The following is a 25,925-nucleotide window of genomic DNA, read 5'->3' on the forward strand; positions in this document are numbered from 1 at the left end:
ACTTTATGCAAAAAATCTTTGAAGTCATTCATACAAGGAAATGTCATGAAAATGCCTCTTAGGAGAAAACTAATGAAGAGTTTCAAATATGTACACCAAAGCCAGGTACCTTTTCCGTGATCTTTTGGAAGTACCCTCAGATATATCAGGTATAATGATTGAAAATGCAATAAAGCTCTAAATTTAAGACATAAAAGTCATTTAAGGTGACATGATAATTACCATCTCACACACAAACACACTCACATGTACTGTACACACACAAAAACATAGTATGCTCTGTCTTGGTTTCTTTGAACTTTGGTATATTCTTGAGTTATAGACTGATTGAGGTATTCAGGAGGAAGAATTGATCATCAGGTTGTAATAGTCCAATTTGTTCACCAACTTACCTGACATGGAAAGGCTCCAATAGTTTCAATGTAAAGTATTTATTGGTTAGTTTTAGGCATCTAATTTAACTAAATATTGATTAGTATTATGTTAAATTCTAGGTAACTTAGACTGTAACTTAGGCAGCAAAAGTGGATTAGTTGGCCAGCTATAAATAAATGCCCTTCATTTTGCTATTCTATATACTTAGAACATTAATTTTATAAATATAAATAAATGAGAAATAGAGTAAGAAAACAATATAAACAACACAAATACTTCTAGAAAGTCCAAAGAAAGGTTAGTGAACTGAAGTTCACTTTATTTTAGTGTACAAAGATGTGAATTCAATTTGGTTTACCAATTCATTTTGTATTTTCTTGTAATAAAAGAGTGAATGCGCAATTCTGTAATGCAAAGAAAACCTGTACCCTCATTATAGGACATGTCTAAAAAATCAGAAATCAAAGAACTATTATAAATTTGAAATCCAGTTTTCTCTTTGGTTGTGAAAAGAGCTTCTTGTGAAATGGTTTTTTTATAAATTTTTGTTCTATTACATACTGAAAAATTATCGTTATATATATTTATGGGGTAGAATGTAGAATGATTAAGTAAAAATATTTAACCTATCCAGCACCTCACACCTTTGACATTTTTTTTTGTGATGGGAGCATCTCCTCAATTATTAGCTGTATTCACCAGACTGTGCAGCTGGATTTGATTGGCATTATTTACAAAGCAATGTTCCTATATTATGTCGGGAGTATGAACTAAAAAGAAATGGGAACTCAATTTAGAAACTCATTTCCTGATAAGTGTATGTATAAAATTTGAAAAAAAAAAAAGAGGAAATCAGTGAGATCATATTTAGGAAGAACCATTGTTATTGTCCCACTAAACCAGGGTCTTCTTGCTTTTCACTTGTTAAACTTCTTATTTGGTGAAGTATTAAGCCTTTTTACTGTAATGTAAATTTAAAATGTTATCTCAAAAAAACAAACAAAAAAAAAGTGGAGGGGGGAGGGAGGAGGGTAGGAGGAACCAGGATAGGAACAGAGGGAGGAAGTGATTATCATTATGTTATCAGAATTGTGTCTACAAAGCACATTGAATCTGTTAAAAATAATTAAAATAGTCAAAGTGGAGGTTCTCTCCTCCCTTCAGAGAAAGGTACCTCCTTCTTTGATGGCCTGTTCTTTCCACTGGGATCTCACTCGCAGAGATCTTTTGCCAGAGTGTCTTGGCTTTCCATGCCTGAAATACTCTCATGAACTTTTCAGCCAGCTCCGAATGCCTTTAGGGCTGATTCTGAGGCCAGAGTGCTATTTAGGACATCTGCCATTCTATGAGTCTGCTGAGATTCTCACTGCCCATGTTGGATCACTCTCCCCTTTATTTACTCCATCAGTTAGCGTTAGCAGGTACTAGACTTGTCTATGTGCTCCCTTTGACTCCCAGTCCCTTCACCATGACCAACTGTGAACTGAAACTGATCACCTGGAACAGTGAGATGGCATTGGTACATGCCACCTCGATGGGATTGAATTGGACTATGACCTTGTCTAAACAAGATAAGAATCGGAGAACTCAGAGGGCTTCCATAGCCTTGGAAACTCATGACTGGAGCATAGGGAGATTACTGATGCCATAGACAGGAGTGTCAATTGGTAAAGTCAACAACAGGAGTCACTGTGCACTTACTCCTCATGTAGGATCTCTATCCTTAATGTGCTGTACATTGAGATTTAATGCTATAACGAGTACTCAAACAATATATTTCACTTTGTGTTTCTATGGGGGTGCAAACTGTTGAAATCCTTACTTAATGCATACTAAACTGATCCTCTGTAAAAAAAAAAAAAAAAAAAAAAAGAAATTATCAATTCCCAACTTGACTCTCACTGGGATTAAACATGACAATAGGTCTGCTCTGATTTCATCATCATTTTAAAAAATTATCTATTATTTTTCACTTTATGTTTCTGTGTGGGAGCAAACTGTTGAAATCCATACTTAATGTATACTAAGCTGATCTTCTGTATATTAAGATAATCGAAAATGAATCTTTTTTTTTTTTTTTTTTTTTTTTTTTTTTTTTTTTTTTTTGACAGGCAGGGTGGACGGTGAGAGAGAGAGACAGAGAGAAGGGTCTTCCTTTGCCGTTGGTTCACCCTCCAATGGCCGCCGCGGCCGGTGCGCTGCGGCCGGCGCACCGCGCTGATCCGATGGCAGGAGCCAGGAGCCAGGTGCTTTTCCTGGTCTCCCATGGGGTGCAGGGCCCAAGCACCTGGGCCATCCTCCACTGCACTCCCTGGCCACAGCGGAGGGCTGGCTTGGAGGGGGGGCAACCGGGACAGAGTCCGGCGCCCCGACCGGGACTGGAACCCGGTGTGCCGGCGCCGCTAGGCGGAGGATTAGCCTAGTGAGCCGCGGCGCCGGCCGAAAATGAATCTTGATGTGAATGGAAGGAGAGGGGGAGTGGGAAAGGGGAGGGTTGTGGGTGGGAGGGACGGTATGGGGGGAAAGCCATTGTAATCCATAAGTCGTACTTTGGAAATTTATATTCATTAAATAAAAGTTTAAAAAAAAAAAAAAAAAAAAAGAAAATAAAGAAATACATATGGAAACTTAAAAAAAAAAAAAAAAAAAAAAAAATAATTAAAATAAAAAAGAGCCTACAGAAATACAAGGACTAAATGCTATATCATGTTCTAAGTTGATCTTGTGAAACCAAAAGTATACTGGATAAAATCTGTGAATTCAGAATAAAACGTGGATTTAGTTAATAATAACTTTAATTGATTACTTCTGAGAATTGTGTCATACTAATGTAAGATTTTAATAGTGAGAAACTTAGGTGTTGGGTATATGCCAACTATCGAATATAAGTATATGAACTATCTTATCACTTTTGTAAATCTGAAACTGTTATAAAAATTTTAAAAATATTTCAAATAAATAAGGCATAAAAATAGGAGATAAAATTCTGCTTTACCTAGAGGTTTATTTTGTGGATAATCAGTCATTTTATGCCATATGGAAAATCATAGATTTGCATTTTTCATTCTCTGAACTGGAACATACAAATCATGATAGAAAAAGTTAAGATATTACCTATGGAAAGGAAGTTTTATGTTTAATCCTTCCATTAGAATAGATTCACTCTAAAGCTTAAGAAGCAATTATCAAGTCAGTAAAGTTTCATAAAATTTAAAAAAAAATTAATTATATATTGACAAATTATAATTGTGTATTTTTATGGGGTAGAAAGTGGTGTTATTCTTTTTGAATCAATATGAAAAGATAAGCTAATGAATACATCCATCACCTCAAATATTTAACTCTTTTGATGAGAACATTGCAGATTTATTCTCTTGCCAATATTGGAATGCACAGTACTCAGTTATTAGCTATTTACATTGTGTTGTACAACTGATGTTAGAAACAGCCATCAGAACTTATTCCTCCTGGGTCTTTGTACTTACCAGTTCTCAGAAGAACTGTGATGTTCACAACCTCTTCACCAGGAAGCATGGTTTTTGTATTTGGTGTCAACATCTGGAGCTGACAAGGTTGTTTAAAAAAATTAAGTGGTGTTTGATTCCATACTAATCACATAGGCTGCATTTGAGTGATTTTGAGCAACATTGCATCTTTAACATGTTTGACTGTGAGGAATGAAGTATAGTTCAAATAGTAACTTAGAAATAAATTTCCATTTGGAATAGCCTTCTGGGAGAAAAGTTCAAATTAGATCCTCTTAGTGCATTAAAATGCAAATATAAGGAGGCAATCCAATTGAGTTACGTCGATAATAGAACATATAACACAAATGGAAATTCCTCCCAAATAATTAAGTTATAGCTATATAAATCACTGATGTGTGCATTTGAATTTTGTTCCTTTCGGGCATGCTTGAAAGTTCATTAACTTTGGATCACATTAGAATACGTTTTGTTTATCTTCAGCAGACCAGCCACTAGGCAAGGCCTTTTCCCCACGGAGACCAATGAATGTTCTTCATTGCATTCACCATACTACAGCCAAAGCTTTAAACTCTGCCAGCAGGTTTTGTTTTAGGCTTAATTATGGAAGCTCTGAAATTGGGGCATCACCGTGGGAGAGTCAAAGGCTAGCAGTTTCCCAGTAAATAATTTTGACTATAATATATGCAATGTCATGAGAACCGTGATGTTCACACTCAAAATGTACAATCTTCAGGAAAGAAAACAAAAAGGTTGGAGAAGTTCTACTTAGCAATTCTGTGAAAGTATGTTTCTTCTGGTGTGCATGTATGTGTGTGTGTGTGTGTGTGTGTGTGTGGATGTGTATATCTGAGGTCAAATATGTTGTTATCTTAAATGTTGGACTGGAGATTCTAAGCTTTAGTATTTTAAAATGTGTATAATGTTTTAAATCTCAAGGTACCATTGAAAATGTGCAACTTGAAACAATTAGGTCAAGTAACCATTTAAATACAAAATGTAAAATGAAGGAAAATAATGTGCTTTGTACATTTAAATTGGTAGTGAAACCAATTACATATTCAGTTTGCATGGAACATTGATGATTGTGTTGACCACCTACTGACCATTAAACTTATTAAAGATTATTTATGGTACAGATCTTGATCTTAAAAAGCAGTCATCTGCTTGCTTAATTTAATTACATAAGAAACAATACTAAGCAATAAAAATGCATTATTAAAATATTAATATAAATAATGTCAAATTAAATCATGTAAGTGTAGCAAGATATACAAATACCTTAAATGCAATTCCAGCTAAAGTCAATAACTTTTGCAAGTGATTTGTTGTTGGTCATTCATATGAGAAAAAATGAACCACTTATAAATTACAAATGGTTAATTATGGAAAGAAATAAAGATGTTAATTTTTCTAGTAGAAAACAAATGATCTAACATTTATTTATTTATTTGATATCTTTCCAAGTTTTTGATGTAGGCACTTATTACTATAAAATTTCCTTTTAACACTCTTGCTATATTCTATACATTTTGATATGTTTTCATTTTCAATTTATTTTACTATAAGATTTTTTCTGCTAAATGGAACTGATATATGATGATAGATGACACTAGAGAAATTAACAGACGAAAATATCCACTCTCAATTCTATTATATAGTATAGGTCTGGAAGTTTTAACCGCAGCCATTAAGCAAGAAAAAAAAGATCAAAGGGATGCAATTGGAGAGGGGGAAGTCAAATTATCCCTTTTTGCAGATGACATGATCCTTTATATAGGAGTCCAAAATATTACATTAAGAGACTATTCAAACTCATAAGAGAATTTGGCAAAGTTGCAGGATATAAAGTCAACACAGAAAAATCAATAACCATTCTTATACACCAACAATGTTATGGCAGAGAAAGAACATGTAATATCAGTACCATTGACGACAGCAATAAAATTTTAAATTTTAAATTGGAGTTAATTAAATCAAAGATTTTTAAAATCTCTATAATCAAAAATTTTAAGAGGTTTTTATAGAGATTTTTAAGATCTCTATAAACAAAATAACATATATCAGTTCCGTTTAGCAGAAAAAATCTTATAGTAAAATAAATTGAAAATGAAAACATATCAAAACGTATAGAATATAGCAAAAGCAGTGTTAAAAGGAAATTTTATAGTAATAAGTGCCTACATCAAAAACTTGGAAAGATATCAAATAAATAAATAAATGTTAGATCACTTGTTTTCTACTAGAAAAATTAACAAAAGAAATAGAAGACACCGCACAATGGAACAATCTACCATGTTAAAAAAAACACATGGATTATAAGAATAATATCAAAATGTCCATATTACCAGGAGGAATTTACTGATTCAGTGCAATCCCAATCAGAATTCCAAGGATATTCTTCACAAAATTATTTAAAAATCCTAAAATTTATATGGAAACACAAAAGAACCCAGGTAGCCAAAGAATTTTAATAAAAACAAAGCCAGATTTCAAGACATACATCAGGGCTTTTATAACAGCATGGTACTGGCAAAAAATAGACATGGAAACCCATGGCACAGAAAAATCCAAATATTTGTTCACACAACTATAGCCAATGAATCTTTGACAAACATTCCAAAATAATGTGTTGGAGAAAGGACAGTCTTCAACAAATAGTATTCGAAAAATTAGATTTTCATGTGCAGAAGTTCGATACAAGACTCTTGGCTTACAAGTCTGTACGAAAATCAACTGAAACCATCAAGTTACTAGAGGGAAATGTAGGGAAAACACTGCAAGACACTGGCCTTGGAAAATATTAGAGGTCCGTCACTGATGGTTAGATAAAGAAAATGTGATATATTCCTCTCTCATGCTCTGTGTGTGTGTGTGTATACATAGACATGTGTGTATATATATATATATATATACTACTCAGCCATAAAATATAATGAAATCCTGACATTTGCAACAAAATGAATGCTACTGGAGGTCATTATGTTAAGTGAAATGAGCAAACTCCAAAGAAAATATCCCATTTTCTTTTACTCGTGGTAGTTAATATATAGAAAGAGTATAACCAAAGAAATCTACCATTGGAAAAAAAAAGGAATGAGAAGGAAAGAGACAAATATCATTATGTTCTTATAATTTTGTCTATGAACTTCTTTAAATATCTTCTCTATATTAATTTAACATTTAAAATAAAAGCAAAAAATTATAATACAGTAATAAATTTTTAAAAAGACATTGATAAATACTATAGACCTTATATTTGAGGTTTTGAATGATAAATGATTATCTCAAGTTGATTTTCTCATTAAAAATTATAGTACTAAAACTAGTTGCCATTATTCAAGATCCTTCTTTGTGTCAAAGCAATGTTTTGGATATTATACATACACAATATTGGCTAATTTTTGGTCACATGTGAAGGAATTCTTATACAAGTGAAAGTGGAGGTGCAGTTTAAGTAATGTGATTAAAAGTAAAATTCACACAGATGTGACTGTATATGGCTGAGAATGTCAGTTCTTCTGTTTTTTTTTTTTTACTTTAAAAATATGGAATAAATCAATTAATGCATATTAACTTCTCATAGCTACTCAAAGGCTTTGCATTAAAGGTTCTGTGTTCTTTTTTTGCTTCATCAATTGCTCTGTTTGATTATTTTCATTAGCTTAAAAGAATAGCATTATTTTCTCCATCCTTAAACTGAACAAACAAAACTCTCTTGATCATGATTATCCTATAATTTCCTGAAATATGTTACTATAAAGATCAGCAGTGACCTACACATTATTAAATAACTGAGTCTTTTTTGTTGTTAGTTCTCACTGTGCTTAACTATTAAATGATTTTCCCTTCCATTCACATCAAGATTCATTTTCGATTCTCTTTATATATAGAAGATCAGTTTAGCATACATTAAGTAAAGATTTCAACAGTTTGCTCCCACACAGAAACATAAAGTGAAAAATACTGTTTGAGTCCTAGTTATAGCATTAAGTCTCAATGTACAGCACACTAAGGACAGAGATCCTACATGAGGAGTAGGTGCACAGTGACTCCTGTTGTTGACTTAACAAATTGACACTCTTGTTTATGGCCTCAGTAATCTCCCTAGGCTCTTGTCATGAGCTGCCAAGGCTATGGAAGCCCCCTGGGTTCATCGACTCTGATCATATTTAGACAAGGCCATGGTCAAAGTGGAAGTTCTCTCCTCCCTTCAGAGAAAGGTATCTCCTTCTTTGATGACCTGTTCTTTCCACTTGGATCTCACTCGCGGAGATCTTTCATTTAGGTAATTTTTTTTTTTTTTTGACAGAGTGTCTTGGCTTTCCATGCCTGTAATACTCTCATGGGCATTTCAGCCGGATCCGAATGCCTTAAGGGCTGATTCTGAGGCCAGAGTGCTGTTTAGGACATCTGCCATTCTATGGGTCTGCTGTGTATCCCGCTTCCCATGTAGGATCTTTCTCTCCCTTTTTTATTCTGTAGGTTAGTATTTTCAGACACTAGTCTTGTTTATGTGATCCCTTTGGTTCTTAGTCCTATCATTATGATCAATTGTGAACTGAAATTGATCACTTGGACTAGTGAGATGGCATTGGTACATGCCACCTTGATGGGATTGAATTGGAATCCCCTGGTATGTTTCTAACTCTACCGTTTGGGGAAAGTCAGCTTGAGCATGTCCCAAATTGTACATCTCTTCTCTCTCTTATTCCCACTCTTATATTTAACAGTGATCATTTTTTCAGTTAAGTATCAACACTGAAGAATAACTGTGTATTAATTACAGTATTCAACCAATAGTGTTAAGTAGAACAAACAAAAAAAATACTAGGAGGGAGAAAGTATTAAGTTGTTCATCAACAGTCAGGGCAAGGGCTGATCAATCACCGTTTCTCATAGTGTCCATATCACTTCTTAAAATTAATCAAGTTGTATTAAGAACCACATTGGTATTTTAATTGGGAATTTAATGATTCTGTAACTCAATTTGAGGACTATTGATAGATTTATGATAGCATTATCTCCAAAGTATCATCAGTGTCTCCATTTATTTAAATATAATTTAATATTTTCAATAAAATATTTTAATTTTTCAAAGATTTATGTGTATTTTCATCAAAATTCTAAGTGTTAAAAAAGAAATGTTCTGGCTGAATGTATAACTTAAAGATGTGCAATTTTTTGTTACATGTCAAAATTCTAATTCTCCTTTTTTTGGTTCAGGCTTATTCATTCCAATATCAAACATCTACATTGATCTTTCTGTATAGTCACTTCATTTAAAATAGCTTTTGTTGACTTTCCATTTATTATAATTTGTATTTAATTCATTAAACTGCACTGAGTAGGACTCCATTAAAGTTCTTCCTAGCGTGAATAACAGCAAATATTTCCCTTTGTTTCAATATGTATGATATTCTTGATATAAAAAAATCAAAAATATGCATGTTGCAATGTTTTGGTATGGAATAAAGGTAAGGATTAAGTAGAAAATATATACCAGAAAAGAAAGACCAAAAAAAAAAAAAGCCAACAAAAAAGAAAATATATACCATGTTTTCATTCTTTCTTTCTGGGAAATTATAATGATAGCTAGATATATAAAAAGATGAGAATCCTGTCAAGAAGTAAAGTATATTTTAAACATGATTTCCTCATTGTTTAGTATACCGCATTTTGATGTTTATTTATTTATTTTATCTTTAAATACTCTTTTGGTAGTTTTTCCCCACAATTTTTTTTTTTATTTTTTATACAGCATATTTTAAATTTGCATTATAGTCAATGACTTAATGCTCCACTAAATGAAGAGTTCAACAAATTGTAAAAATGCAGTAGTTCAACAGAAATATATGCAAGGGAAATAAGCAATAATCAAATGAAATGATGTTCAACTCCACTCCTATATAGTAACTTTTAAATATAGTCATAGATCATTGAGCTGTGGTAATCTATCATTCTTAACAATTTGACAAAGACTGAGAATAAAGTTTTCTTTAATTTTTATTATTTTTAAAATTTTGGAAACCACATATAAAGGAGAACTTTTTTTAAAAAATTATTTAAGGTATAAAAATTTCGTGTGTTTCACGTACACAGATTTAGGAACATGGTGATGCTTCCCACCCTCCCCTCCCTCCTGCTCATACTCCCAGGCTTCCTCCTGTTTCTTCTTCCATACAAAGATCTACTTTCAGTTTACTTTACACTCATAAGATTAACCCTACACTGAGTAATGGGGAGCATGTTGTGTTGGTCTTTCTCTGTGTGGCTTATTTCACTCCACATGGTTTCCTCCAGTTGTGCCCATTCTGATGCGAATGATAGAATTGCGTTATTTCATGCTGAATAATACTCTATTGTGTATATACACAATATTTTCCTTATCCAGCACCTTGGTTGATCCCATATTTTGGCTGTTGTGAACAGTGCTGCCATAAATCCTGGTGGTGCTCAATGGCTGCACTAATTTACATTCCCACCAACAATGTATAAGAATTACTCATTTTCCACATCCATGTCAGCATTGGTTACTTTATGTTTTTTGGATAATAGTCATTCTAACAGGTTTGAGGTGATATCTCATTGTGATTTTGATTTATACTTCCCTAATATCAATAACTTTTTATACACCATTTTGATGAACTTTCCAAAAAAGAAATCAAGAAAAGAAATTCCGTTCACAATAGCTACCAAAAAAATGAAATATTTAAGAATAAATTTAACCAAGAAGTAAAAAAATGCTTACAGTGAAAATTATAAAACATTGATTAAAAAATCATGAAGAATACATACACACACAAGATGGAGAGATATTCCTTGCTCATGGATCAGAAGAATTAATATAATTAAATGTCTTTTTTTAAAAAGATTTATTTTATTTATTTGAAAGACAGAGTTAGAGAGAGAGAGAGATACAGAGAGAGAGAGGTCTTCCACCCACTGGTTCATTCCCCAGATGGCTGCAATGGCTGGAGCTGTGCCGATCCGAAGCCAGAAGTTTCCTCCGAGACTCTCACGTGGGTGCAGGGGCCTAAGGACTTGGGCCATTAACTACTGCTTTCCCAGGCCATAGCAGAGAGCTGGATCAGAAGGGGAGCAGCTGGGACTAGAAGCGGCACCCATATGGGATACTGGTACTGCAGGCCAGGGCTTTAACCCACTGCGCCACAGCTCAGGCCCCAATTAAATGTCTTTACTACCTAAAACAATCTACAGATTCAGTGCTATTCCTATCAAATACCAATGACATTTGTTACAGAATTAAAAGAAAAAACAATCCTAAAGTTCATATGCAATCATAAAAGACCCAAAATAGACAAATCAATCCTTAGCAAAAATTAAAAAAAAAAATCAAGCTGGAGGCATCACAATACCTCAAATCTGACTTCAGAACTTACTACCAAACTATATTAATTAAAACAGCATGATCCTGAGATAAAAAACAACATCTATATCAATGGAACAGAATAGAGAGCCCAGAAATTAACCCACCTGCTTAGAGCCAACAGACTTTTTGTTAACAAAAATGCCCAGACTGTACACTGGAGAAAGGACAATCTCTTCAATAAATGGTGCTGGTAAAATTGGATGTATATATGCAGGATAATGAACTTCCATCCTTGCCTCTCACCACATACAAAACTCAAATTAATATGGATCAAAGACCTAAATTTAATGCTTTGACCTATGAAGTTACTGGAAAAAAATGTAGGGAAAAACTCTACTGTTCATCGGTATATGTGGTGACTTTTGTGATAAGACCCTCAAAGCATAGGAAACAAAAGAAAAACTAGACAAATGGGATTATGTCTAACTCAGAATTGTCATAAAGGAAACAACCAATTGAGTGATGAGACATCAGGTTGAATAGAAAAAATTGCTAAGTTATTTATGTGACAGAGGATGTCAGCCTTCCCCAAAGATTACTCTCCTGTTTATTTATCCCCTAGTACATTCTTCTTTTAAAAAATAGGAATTATTGTTAAGTATATTTAAGTTATTGTTAACTATATTTAAGAAAATCTGCATATTACATCTTCCCTTTGACGTTTTTAGTACACATCATCACATTGAAATCTCTGGTAGGGTCCGGCGCTGTGGCGCATTAGGTTGATCCTCTGGCTGCGGCGCTGGCATCCCATATGGGCGCCGGGTTCTAGTCCCGGTTGCCCCTCTTCCAGTCCAGCTCTCTGCTGTGGCCTGGGAAAGCAGTAGAAGATGGCCCAAGTGCTTGGGCCCCTGCACCTGCATAGGAGACCAGGAAGAAGCACCTGGCTTCTGGCAACGGATTGGCGCAGCTCTGGCCATTCCGGCCATTTGGGGAGTGAACCAACGGAAGGAAGACCTTTCTCTCTGTCTCTCCCTCTCACTATCTGTAACTCTACCTCTCAAATAAATAAAATAAATAAAACTTAAAAAAATCTCTGGTAAATATTTCAGAAATTGTTTCTTGGTCTCTGCTTTTCTCAATTTTATTTGATCATCTAAACCTGTTTTTTTCTATGTATTTCTAATAATAAATCACTACTGTTCTAGAGAATGCACTTTGGAAACATAGCTTGAAGTAACAAATATTTAATTTTGCAATAGCACTTTCCATAAAATTAAATCTTTTTGGTATTTGCATGGCTACTTTCATAGGTTTGGTGTCTGGCACAGAGTTATGACTGTTTTCTAATTTGGTGCATTGATTCAGGACTTTGTGTTCTGTAGAGGATTCTTGGATAATACTCTGACCAAGTTCCACACTCTTCCCCAACCCAGATTTTAGGCACCTGTCTATCCAGACATCTCTAACTCTAAAGATGTAAAGCCTAAATCTGATACACTGTTAGTAATGAATTGTGTTTTCTGGTACGTTTTCCTCAGACATAATCATCATAGCCTTGTTTTTGCTCCGGAGTGCTATTCAGTCCCTCTCCTTCTCCATGTATAAACTGCTGTCTCCTCACCCTCACAGCCATGTGCATTTTAGAATCAGTGTTCCTAAAGATCACAGAGGTTGTCACTTTGGGGATTGGGAAGACAAAGAGTGCATTTTTTAGCATGAAACATTTTCTGAGATATTATAGGTATATCAAAGTGGAAAGCAGCAGAAGGTAGTAGAAGATATATGAAGGATTTTTGTATAAGAACTATCTGTGTTGTAATTAGAACCATAAGTGTGCATAGAAAGCCAAATAGATTGTGAAAAATGAAGATTTAGAACATAAAGGCACCAGTAGTGACAATGTGTGGAGGGGCAGGGGTTTGGCCTAGTAGTTAAAATGTCAGTTAAGACACCCACAACTCTTGTTAGACTGTCCCGGTCTAGGACCTGCTTTCTGGCTTCCTATTAATGGAGGTTGTGAATGGCTCAACTGGTTGGGTTCCTGTTGCCCATGTGGGACATTTGTATCGAGCTCTTGGCTCCTGACTTAGGCCCTGGCCTGTCATATTAGACTTTGTAGTCATTTGAGCAGTGAATCAGTAGATGGGAGTTTTCTACCTGTCAGTCCGTCTATCTGTCTCTTCCTGCCTGTTTAAAAAAAAGTGCATGGAGAAGAACAGAATAAAATGAAAGAGATTTTTGAACTCCCTTCTGAGAAGCAGTGAAAATTTAAAGTGCTTATTACCATAGAATAGAATTCAGATATTGTAAAATGAAGGACACAACCATTTCTTCCACAAAATACCCATGGAATCCCATCATGTGCAGGTCCTGTGCCAACACTGAACTCCAGTGATAAGTGAGACAGATGTAATCCCTGACCTCTGGGGCTTGAATATAATGATATACAAGCACTTGGATAAAGCTAGTACAGATTAGAAAGCATGTTTGTCAAACTTTACAACAATCAAGATATAAAGAACCCAGAGATAACTTGTGGGGGATTTGTGTAGAAAGAAGGTTTATTGAGAGGAATTAAAGTATATGTTGTATTCATAAGAAAAAGACCAAAATATGCCAAAATATTAAGCATCGGTGCTTCTGGAGTGAGGAATTACAAGTAATTTTTATTATATTTTTCTCATGTCTGTGTATTTTTTAGTCATGTATTTTGAGAATGACAGTGAAGATATATCCTATTTGTAAGAAAAATAAAATTTGAAATGTAAAAAAGAATGTTTTGTTCAAATTAATTACTATTGTGTTTTATATAAATGAATTATAAACATAAAGTTTAATACAATTATTTAAACAAATAATTACAGCAGAAAAAACCTGAGCAAACCCACTTTGAAGACTTCATTACTGATTGACTCCATAATGAACTCCTTAAGTACAAAATCGTGAAAACTCCACTTGTACTATGCTGACAATACAAATCCACCGAGCTAAGAACTAGAGGAAGTTTTTAAACCTGGAAAGAAAAGCATTAATTTATGTAGCTTCTGCGTCGGCACACGCTAATGCTTTCACAATGTGGAATAGCTTCAATTCCCACCCGTTTAGCAGCTGATATGATTATGTACATGAATCCTCTAGGAAATTGAGGAAACAGTAATAACAACCCAGTTAACAAGAGAAGCAAAAGGCTGCCTGGCTGACTGTATGTGTATGTTAACACTGATTATAAACATCAGTGGTGGTAAACACAGCCATTCCATGAAACTGAGCTGTGAACATTTATGGGAAAATGAGATCAGCACTCATGATTCTGACCCATTAAAACGACTCCTCTGAGAACTGTGTAGGATAATACCTTTGTTGTTTTACTGCCCTTTAGTATATAAATGGGACAATGGGATTACAGTCTCCAGGAGCCAAATAGTAAAGGGTTAAATTAATTTCTTCCAATGTCTTGCATTGTTTAGAAATACAGTTTAGAAACCAAAGAGCTACTAAGTTTGCTTTTTTCCAGGTACCATGTATAAACAAATCAAAACACATTTGAAAGATTCTCCCTTGTCATTTAACAAAAAGCTTTGTGTAATTGCTAGCCTGAAGCCCATCAACCAGTTACTGATTAAAATGCACCTTCTAAAATGTAAAACTTCAGAACAACGAAATCACATATTTTTAAATCGATTTCTTTGAGCTACTAAGTATACCTCTAGGTCCCTCTGACTAAAATGATTCTCTCCCAGTGCACTTCCACCAAGCTTGTATGACCTGAGATACCACCGGTTTAAATTTTTCCAGGATTGCTGTGCTTCCTGGACTTTTTACAGTACAGAAGTCTGGAGAGAGAAGTGAGAGGAAATACATTGGATAAAGGAAAGAGAAAAGGTAATAAGAAGTATGGATTAAAAAACAAAATTTTGAACTTTAAAAAAAATGGATATTATCCATTCTACATCCTGTTGTTAACAGAAAAACAACAGCACAATTTCAGTGATTCATCCTATACTGTATGACGTTGGAGCCAGATCGCAAATCTCTCAGTTCTCAGGATTAGGTGCCCTTCAAACAGAAGCCCTGAGTCTAGATCTTGTAGAGGGAGACAAGGCCCTCAGTGAATCTCAAAGAACAGCTGGTGGTAGCATGTAACCTAGTGAGAGTGAACTCTGAATGAAGTAGTAGTTGAGAACTCCCCACACTTTGAAAGAGAAATGGGCATGCAGATACAGGAAGCTCAGAAGGTCCAGCCAGACTCAATCAGAAGAGACTTTTCAAAGCATATTGTAGTCAAATTATAAATTTGACTAAAATTTGACTACAGTACACCTTGGAGAAGAATGCACAAATCTCTATCCTTTATTATTTAATGTGACTTAATTGCAGAAGCAGAAGTAATGAAGCACCATTTGGTGGCACCAATGATCACAAATTTATAAAGTTTCATTTATAGGAAACTCTACGTAATAGAGATTTATTCACTTACTCACTAAATCCTTACCATATGAGGGGCACCAATCAAAACACTGACCCAGTCGGATATAGGGGTACATTTTAAAGTGTCTGGATATTACCAGGATTCTTATTAAAGTAAAATGGGAGAAGAGAAAATTGGGGGTGAGAAGAGGGAAAGGAAATGCAGTCAGTTGAACAAGAAACTATTAGGAAACTGCACTGTGTCTGTCTTATTCTAAGTGTGCTATCCAGAACGTAAGAGCAGATTTGAGGGTGACCTTGTAAGTTACTATCTTGAGATTCTGGAGAACTCCCCGACCTATTTCAGTCTACTGTTCAGTTGTGTAGTGCAGATCAAGCTTTCATTTTCCCTTTCAATGTTATTTGGACAAATACTGCTAAAGGCTTGAATGGCTAGGAGAATGCCTAGACGAACCCCAGCTGTGTGAAGTCCTGAGCAACTACTAGAATTGCATTATTTCCCCTTTTGCTGTGACCCTTTGGAATGATTGTGTTCTGTTTTTAATAATTAACAAAGGTCATGTACTTAAAGTATTCGTAATCACTGAATAGCATGCCAGAGTTTACAGGTTGATAATTTTCAAAGCCGAACCACTTCCTCGTCTAGTAGATAATAAGGTGAAGTTAGCTCTGCCTGGAGAACAGATGGCAACAGCTCGAAGAGAAATTTAAATACCTCCAATTTTCTCGAGTGCACCTTCTCCTTTTGTGCCTCTGAAGACGATTTCAAATCTCATCTGTAGCAAAGATGCCCTACTCCCAGACTCCAAGGAACAATCTGCAGGGTAGGCATTTTTAATGCTACTAACCAATTTCATCTCAAGTTGGAAAGACTGGATTTTTTTTTTAAACTCCAAAGTGTGCAATATTTTACCCCTGATGGACCATTATGGTGCCTACAATTTGTTTTTTTCTGATTCCTAATCCTGTAAAGGAGGGTACTTATATAGAAAACAATTCTGGCTTCTCTTACTTAGGTAGAGAATGAACACTGATCTTCAGGCACTGGAATTCCTTTATCTGCTTCTTAGATTATATTCTGAAAAGCAATAGAATCACTCACAGATATTCTGCTAGAGCGTTGAATACAAGTTTCAGTTTATGTGCTTTGAGGCCACTGTATTTTTTTACACTAGTTTGTATAGTTGTTCATGCAGGGTTTGCTTCAGTTGGTTGAAATCACCTGTGCTCTCTGTTTAAATTGCAGATTCTTGAATTTAAGGCCCCTGAAATCAGAATCTCTTCAGTTGCATATGGAAACTTTTAGCAAGCAGTCTTGAATCTTAATTCTCTTGCCCAGCAATACATGTAGCATCTGTAGGAATTGTGTAAGATTTGCTGATCCAAGAGTATAGATAAAGGGAAGGCCAAGTCTGCAAAAGTCAATGAGGTGGAAACTGACACAGAACTGAGTTGACTCAGACACCACCACTGTGCCTTTTCATTCTGATGCTGTTTCTGTCCTTCTGGCCCAGAGAACCTTCTTTCAGCAAGTAGCCCCTGCTGTGGTTGGCTCTCTCCAGTTCCGTGAAATACTGTTATATCATGGAAACATTGGATTACTATAATCTTTGTAAATAGAATTGAATCATTTAGCCATGTCCTCTAGAGAACCAAAGCATATCTTTTGGAATGTGACTACAAATTAAAATAGTCCATCAGAAGACCGGTTTGAGAGACAATCAATGAACTTGTTCCCAAGAGGCCAATGGGTCCTGATATTTTAAAATTTACTGACTTTTTTATTGAACAATTTTAATGTTATAACCACAATCTGTATTTGTTTCAATGTGTCAGTGTAAACCATTATTATAGTTAATTCATTTATTTAACATAATATATTCCTAGAGTTTTATTAGGACACCATACATTGCAGGAGATTCCATGGTATCTCTAAGGAGAAACAATGAGATTCTAATGTTATCCAATTTAATGGATGCATATTTAGTAATGTGTTCCTGCATGTTGACATACATTGTAGTCTTCTAATGGCATATTATGGTTAATACAGCCAAAAATGGCATGAAATACCATTGAACAACCAAATTTGTGATAAGCATAATGTGTAAATTGTGTTCTAATTAAAATGTTATGTTTACATAGGCTACATGGCTTTGGACTAGAAAATGTGTCTCTTTAAAATAATGTGTTTAAAAGTATTTATTTCTATTCATTTAACATTATTCATATATCTAATTAGCAATATGATTCAAAGATTTATTTTTATTTATTTGAAATGCAGAGTTACAGAGAGAGGTAGAGGTAGAGGTAGAGAGAGAGAATCTTCCATCTGCTGGTTCACTCCCCAGATAGCTGCGATGGTTGGAGGTGGGCCAATCCAAAACAGGAGCCAGGAGCTTCTTTAATATTTTTATTAAAATAAATAATATTTTTATTAAGATAAAATAATAGTTTTAATATTTCATACCATATCGATATAAAATGAAAATGTTAAAGATGTATAGCCAATGTCTGTTCAGATGTGAACTAAAAATTAATTAGAAAGTCCTGATTTTGAGTCATGAATAACCAGATTCTGAATCTTTGTTAGTGTAGTCATCTTAGGCAAGTCACTGCACATTTATCAGCATTTTCTTTTGCCATATAACTAACTATGACTATTCATACAAGCTAGTTAATAGAGAGCAGACATAAGGTAATCACTCATCATTTGTTTGCCATTGTTAGGGTCATTCTTTAGGGCCTGACTTATCTGGAAGATCTATTTTAATAGTTCTCTTTGAGCTAATACTGCTTATATAAACCCAGAACTCAAAGAATTTTTTTTTAAAAAATCACATTTGTTTAGAACCTTTTCCTATTTCATGTAGTCTATTGAATATATATATTATATATATATATATATGAGGATTGCAAGCTTCTATTACATACGTTGTACATGTTTAGTTCAGATACTTTCCTGAAAAGTTGAATAGAAAATTCTTATAATGTTTGAGCTTGTTTGAGCTTTTCTTTTTTTTAACTTTATTTAATAAATATAAATTTCCGAAGAACAGCTTTTGGATTACAGTGGCTTTTTCCCCCCATAACCTCCCTCCTACCCGCAACCCTTCCATCTCCCATTCCCACTCCCTCTCCCATCCCATTCACATCAAGATTCATTTTCAATTATCTTTATATACAGAAGATCAATTTAGCATATAGTAAGTGAAGATTTCAACAGTTTGCACCCACATAGAAACACAAAGTGTAAAGTATTGTTTGAGTACTAGTTATACCGTTAATTCACATAGTACAACACATTAAGGACAGAGATCTTAAAAGATGATAATTTCAAACTCATGATCCTATTTATTATGAACAGTGGATTTATACTTATAATGAAACATTAAATATAGTTAATAATCATTTTATGGATTTAGGAAGAGTATTCCTTCCTAAAACAATGAACTCATGAGGACAGTGAAAACCAAAAACAAAGGTAAAGTTTTTCAACCATTAGATTTTTTTCTAGACTCTGTCAAATGCTCATGGATATCAGAATACTATCATTTTACATGACCTTCAGTTTGTTGCTTTAAGTAGTAGGGTAATTCCAGAAAATGAAAAATACTAGATACCTGTATAAATTTCTGATCTAGAGTCTTGAGAATTCTGTTGTATTCATGCCTTCCTAAAATGTATTTATGGTACTGGCTTACTTAAAAAGGGGCACCTTTTAAATCTTATGATGAGTAAATCTGAAAGGAATTAATGGTTTTCTTTGCTTAAGCAAAAGAAAAAAAAGTGTGGTCACTTCAGACCACACGTATTTCTGAGTGTCATCTCTAAAGTCACAAATTTAGGGAAATTTTGTTTTTTTTATTTATTAAAATTTTTATTTGCATTAGATAATTATATAAAATTGATTATATACTTTCATTAAATTATATAAGAAGTTATTTATTCTTGTTTTCCTTTTTACTTTGTTTGGAACATAAGAGCTGTGAGAAACCTTTTCTCAATACTATTGTAAATATATTTTTGTTACAATTTTGAAAAGTTTTATAATTATTTTGCAATGTTTGAGTCTTCTCTGGGGCAAACTGTAAAGAATATTCTCAATATTGTTGATTAGTAGGTGTCTGTTGATTACTGTTCTTTCACTAAGAATCTATGTGAGATCAAATATAGTATCAAATTTTTCTACTCATTTTTATAAAGAACCTGAGAAATTGCAGAGATTTATTTAGAAATATCAAAAACTCCAGAAGAGTGATCTAAGTGATGTTGACTTAAAATACAAATGACATTTAGTGTTACCATTGTGGTATCCAAAGGATTAGGGGTTTGGATTACACCATAGGAGTTTTGGAAGGCCATAAGCTTTCAGATCATGGCAGATGATCTGAAAAACACCCAAGATATTAGGAGTATTCATTTCTAGAAACATCCCTCTACACGCAGGTAGAAATACTCTAAATGTGTTACTGGAAGTAATTAGTTGTGAAACATCAGAGTTCAGTTCATTATACTGACACTTCTCACCCATCTATGAGAAATATCTTTGAATTATATATATTCTGGAGGGATTTTCAAATAGATAATTCTGGTTTTGTATGTCTCATGAGATTGAACTTACATTGATACTCCCCATTGTGCTTCATTTGTTACACTATTAAATATCCAATGAATTAATGATCTAATTGTTACAATGCATTTTCTCAACCCAAACATTTCTGTTAGTACATAAGTAGAATAATTATATATCAACTCTTGTCTTGATAATTATAAAATACCCTATTTAGGTTGGGAATTTTTTTTCTATATCCCATATTTTCTTTCTTTCTCTTTTTTTTATTTGACAGATAGAGTTAGATAGTGAGAAAGAGAGAGACAGAGAGAAAGGTCTCCTTCCATTGGTTCACCCCCCAAATGGCTGATATGACTGGTGCCATGCCGATCCGAAGCCAGGAGCCAGGTGCTCCTCCTGGTCTCCCATGCAGGTGCAGGGCCCAAGCACTTGGGCCACCCTCCACTGCCTTCACGGGCCACAGCAGAGAGCTGGACTGGAAGAGGAGCAGCAAGAAATAGAACCCGGTGCCCATATGGGATGCCGGCGCCACAGGTGGAGGATTAACCCAGTGAGCCATGGCGCCGGCCCATATTCCATATTTTCACTCAAAGCCTAGTTCTATCCTTAGGTGTTATTTACTGCATATTTGGCTTTATATATTTTGTATTCTGATTTGTACTTCCCAAGCTCCTGAATTCACTTTTATCATAAAAAATGAATAAGAATGCTATACAGTTTTCCATGTAATTTCAAAAAAGATGTTTTAAGATATATGGAGTTATTAAGTGGTTTGCAAAATGACATTTCTGTAAGACTCATTATTTTTTGATAATACCTATATTTATTTTTTGGGTCAACCCAACAGAGTTAGATTTTGGTCCATCTTAGAAAGTGCAATAGATACAAAATCTGATAAAACTGGATGATAAAGCACCCTTTTATCCGTGGTTATTTTTTACATTGCAAAGTCTAGTGTGAAATAAAATGAACATTTTCTTACGATGCATGCTGAAAAGTGGCTCAACTTTTGTTGTGTTGGTTGTTCATGACTTTGTCTTGACCCTTAACCACCATTGACAGTACGATGAGATGGAATGTTCTAACTGATTTGGAGTTTTCTTTAAATAATTCAACTATTATTTTCTGTGTTGATTCATACTACTAGGAATGTGATCAGGTTTTCAGTTTAGTAGAAGTTTATCAAAGAATGGTTTACTTTCATTCCCCATGAAAACTTGGGGATTTTGCTTCTGAGAAATTTAATTAAGAATTATCGTGGAGGAACCAGGTAACATGATCCTATCTTTTCGCCCACACCACTTTGGGTTTTGGAATTCCTCTGGAAAATACCTTGGATCCCAGTGTCTTCTATTCACTGTAGACTCCTGTCTCAAACTCTTTCTAGTTTTCTGAGAATGAACTGGAAAACCTCTGAGACTCAGCTGACCCCAATGAAAGGGAAAGTTTTCCCCATGGCATTTCAGGTTTAAATACAGAGAAAATTAAGTTGTTCCCTGTGCAGCATTTCATTGTTAAACTGTGACAGATATATTTTTTATATATAATAAATGTAGTCCCAGATTTAAAGAACACAGGCTGTTAGAGACCTTGGTATGGAATAGGTTGAATTTAAAAATCTGTCTGACATTGACAAAGTTGCAATGGTTTTTTTTTAATAGCAAATAAAATCCATAACATAGTACCTTTGGGATTTTAGACAAAGTCAGTGCTATGAGCTGCATTCTTCCTTAATTTACATTTGAAGTACTCATCAAAGTAGAAGGCAATGAATTCAGAAGACAGAACCTATAATAATTTTCTCTTGAACTAGTGCAATATTGTTAAGGTCACATAATATATTATTATTTTTTAAACTTCTAAAATGTGATTTTTTCACATGATGTCATGTAAACTTAGGTGCAGCTAAGATGCAAAGTAAGCTATTTGCCTTTCCGGCTGAACACATATGAAATGTACAATAAGGCCTGTTCACTGTGTTTAGGAGAAAAAGCAAAACGAAGAGCCGTGCGATTATTTACTTTTAGTTTGCATGATAACTTCCAGTTCTTACTTAGTTGGAAAGACATAATGTGGTTTTTTTTTTTTTTTTTTTTTTTTTTTTGCAAGCCTTAGCTTTTACTGTATTTTCACATAGATGTTGTTCTTCAATGTTTCGGAAGATTTTACTGAAAATGAAAATGAAAGTGCTGGAATGCAGCGTTTTGTTCTTAAAGCAATACTTTAACACTCTTAGTTTGTTTTCTCAAGTGATTAATAGTGATTTTCTGGAGAACGAGTAAACAAATCCAAATCCTTCAAATTTTAATCTATTAAAAAATGTAAGCACTCTAAATCCTACCACCATAAACTGCATGACATGTTATGTTATATGGTGAAAAGGAAAATAATTTGAGCTGGAGATAAATATTGCTTTTTTTTTTTTTTTTTTTTTTTTTTTGACAGGCAGAATGGACAGTGAGAGAGAGAGAGAGACAGAGAGAAAGGTCTTCCTTTTTGCCATTGGTTCACCCTCCAATGGCCGCCGCTGCCAGTGCACCGCGCTGATCCGAAGGCAGGAGCCAGGTGCTTCCTCCTGGTCTCCCATGGGGTGCAGGGCCCAAGCACTTGGGCCATCCTCCACTGCCTTCCCGGGCCACAGCAGAGAGCTGGCCTGGAAGAGGGGCAACCGGGACAGAATCCGGCGCCCCGACCAGGACTAGAACCCGGTGTGCCAGCGCTGCTAGGCGGAGGATTAGCCTAGTGAGCCGCAGCGCCGGCCAAATATTGCTTTTTAAAGGACCACTTTAAAGTCTGACATTGTTAAATCTAAACTGAGGCAGGTTCTTGTAAGATCCATATGAATTTGTTTTCTGGAAGAACCAGGTCATTTTCTGATACAATCCTGTAAAAGTGGAGGTTACAGACAGAGGTCCCAGGATCATTACCGCACCACCTGTTCTAGTTTTAGTCACATGATTTTCTGTGTTTTTGCTGAGCTGTCAACAGACTGCTAATTAATTATGAAAAGCTAACAGGTCATCAAAGGTTGCTATAGTAAGAAAGTGTTTTCATGAACTACTATCACATGAGATTTATCACTACTGATTTAAAAACAGTTTCCAGGGGCCAGTGCTGTGGCATAGCCGGTGAGGCCAGCACCTGCAATGCAGGCATCTGATATGGTCGCTGGTTCGAGTCCCAGCTGTACCACTTTTTTTTTTTTTTTTTAAATTTTTTTGACAGGCAGAGTGGACAGTGAGAGAGAGAGAGAAAAGTCTTCCTTTTGCCATTGGTTTACCCTCCAATGGCCGACTGGGACTAGAACCCAGTGTACCAGCGCCACAAGGTAGAGGATTAGCCTACTGAGCCACAGTGCCAGCCTATACCACTTCTGATCCAGCTCTCTGCTATGACTTGGGAAAGCAGTAGAAGATGGCCCAAGTCCTTGGGTCCCTGCACCCACGTGGGAAACTTGGAAGAAGCTCCTGGCTCCTGGCTTTGGATCAGTGTAGCTCAGGCTGTTGCAGCTAATTGGAGAGTGAATCAGCTCATGAAAGACCCCTCCCCCCCTTCTCTCTGCCTCTCCTTCTCTCTGTGTAACTCTGACTTTCAAGTAAATAAAAAAAAAAATTCTAGAATACCTTCTTTGGATGCATGAATAAAGCGATAATAACACATCTTGGCAGTATATAACTGAAGAGAAACAAGACAATTATTTTCTGTAAATCCATTAAGAAGAGCTCTTTTTTGTTTAGGTTGGGTTTGATGACTCTATAATTGAATTCCATTACTTGCAGTGATATTTCAATGCAGAAAATATTAGAAGGTAGCTGTTCACAAAAGATAAACCAGAAACAATTTCTTGTCTTTTATCTTGTCTTTTAGTTCTTAATTCTTAAACATCAGAACTCAAGTGCCTATGTGCAATACAAATCAGATTTTTTGTAAGGATAAAAAAGTATCTAACTATTAATATTAAATCTGGTTTTATTTATGATACCAAGTTAATCACTCCAGTTGTATGATAACTTTTGCTGATCTAAAGTGTGTATATATATGTATTTATTTTTATAACTTTATATCATTAGGAAATTTTAGAGTAAAATAATAGAACTATTTCTGAAATAATCATAAATAATAACACCAGAGATTAGATTAAAAACTTTCAAATATGTATGTTTCTATCAATATGTAGTTTACTCACTAAAGATTTATGAGAATCTGGCTACCTATTCAAAATTAACTAATTGCTAATGTGGTTTATATTTTATTGTATATGAAATATTGGTAGCCATGTGGAATGTCTATGTCTTTCTCCTACAGGCAAAGAAAAGATTAGGGAAGAGGAGAGAAAGAAAGGGAAAGAGAGGCAGAGAAAGGAAAACCTTTACATGAGCACTTTTAGAAAATTTATGATGAGACAGACTTGCTTTATTTTCAATTTTTCTTTATTTTCATTTTACTTGAAAGATATTTTTAGATGTGAGACAGAGTAAGGAGAGAGGTGGATAGGGAAAAACCTTGTGTCTGCTGTTCTACTTTCTTAATTTTCATTACTACAGCCAGGGCTGTGGCAGGCTGAAGCCAGGAGCCTGGAACTCAGTTAGTATCTTTCATGTGGCTGGCATGGACTCATCAGCTGCTGTCTCACAGGGTGACCATTAGCAGAAAGCTGGATCAGAAGCAGGGAGCTGGGACTTGAACCAGGCGTTTCGATATGGCATGCAGGTGTCTGAAATGGTAGTTTAAACGAGGAGACAAACACCTGCCCCAGGAAAGAGATTGTTTTTCTGTTCTTACCTTCCATCTCATTATGGACAACAGAAACAGGGGAGTGCTTCCAGTCCTGGGAAAAAGATCTCTCATTGAGACGGTTCCCTTTGCACTATTCTTGGGCTCTTGCACTTGATATATTTCATCCTATCATCTTTTTGTTTAAAGTTTTATTTATTTCCTTTTGAATGTCAGAGTTACAGAGAGACAGGGAGAGCCACAGAGAGATCCTCCATCCCTTAGTGCACTCCCCAATGCCAGCGATACCCAGTACTGGTCCAGGCGAAGTCAGGAGCCAGGAGCCTCATCAGAGTTCCCCACATCGGTTCAGGGGCCTTTGTATCTTGCTCATCTTCTGTTACTTTCCCCAGGCCATTAGCAGGGAGCAGGATCAGAAGTAGAGCCAATGGAGCTGGACCCAGTGCTCATAGGGGATGCTGGTCTCACAGGCAGTGGCTTTACCTGCTAAACCATAGCGCTGGCCAACATCCTATCATCTTATAAACAAATATGAAACTCTGAGAGAAGGATTAGGCTATGCATCAAATGACAGAAAAGGGATGGACTAGTAATGAAAAAAATTTTTCAGGTTTTCAGATGCCACAAAGTAGTAGTAGAAATAGGAATTGCACTCAATATTGCCAGAGTTCAAGGAAACATCTTTCTTTTACCTTCAACAACAAGATCATGTTCATTTATTGAACATCTTGTAGGTACCAAGTTATTTGCTAGGCCCAAAAGATATAACCCTGAAAAAAAAAACACAGTTGAAAACCAAAAATTAACAACTGTGATGGAGTGATAGTGGCATATGCATGACAGAAAGCAGACGAGGGTAAGAAAATTAACGGAGTGATATATAAAACTCTTAGAAAATACAGAAAGTAGAGAATACAGAAAGTATAGGAGAGAAGATATTTTACAACATGGGTGACTTCAGTATGTTGGAAGATGAAAAATAATGCAGAGGAGG

At 35.1% G+C, this 25,925-nt stretch overlaps 1 protein-coding gene across 6 annotated transcripts in view; it reads left to right on the forward strand.

The window, feature by feature from the left end:
* FSTL5 (follistatin like 5) overlaps positions 1–25,925 on the forward strand; it is an 837,077-nt gene that overhangs the window by 13,089 nt on the left and 798,063 nt on the right. Inside the window, exon 1 of one of the 6 annotated variants that reach the window (XM_070047282.1) lies at positions 4,478–4,612. The exons of the other annotated variants lie outside the window; for them this stretch is intronic. The gene's annotated coding sequence lies outside the window, so the exon portion shown is untranslated. Of the gene's footprint in view, positions 1–4,477; positions 4,613–25,925 lie in introns of those variants that run through there. 6 annotated transcript variants of the gene reach the window in all.

The sequence above is a fragment of the Oryctolagus cuniculus genome, chromosome 8 (assembly GCF_964237555.1).
Source record: "Oryctolagus cuniculus chromosome 8, mOryCun1.1, whole genome shotgun sequence".
In the NCBI taxonomy this organism is placed as follows: Eukaryota; Metazoa; Chordata; class Mammalia; order Lagomorpha; family Leporidae; genus Oryctolagus; species Oryctolagus cuniculus.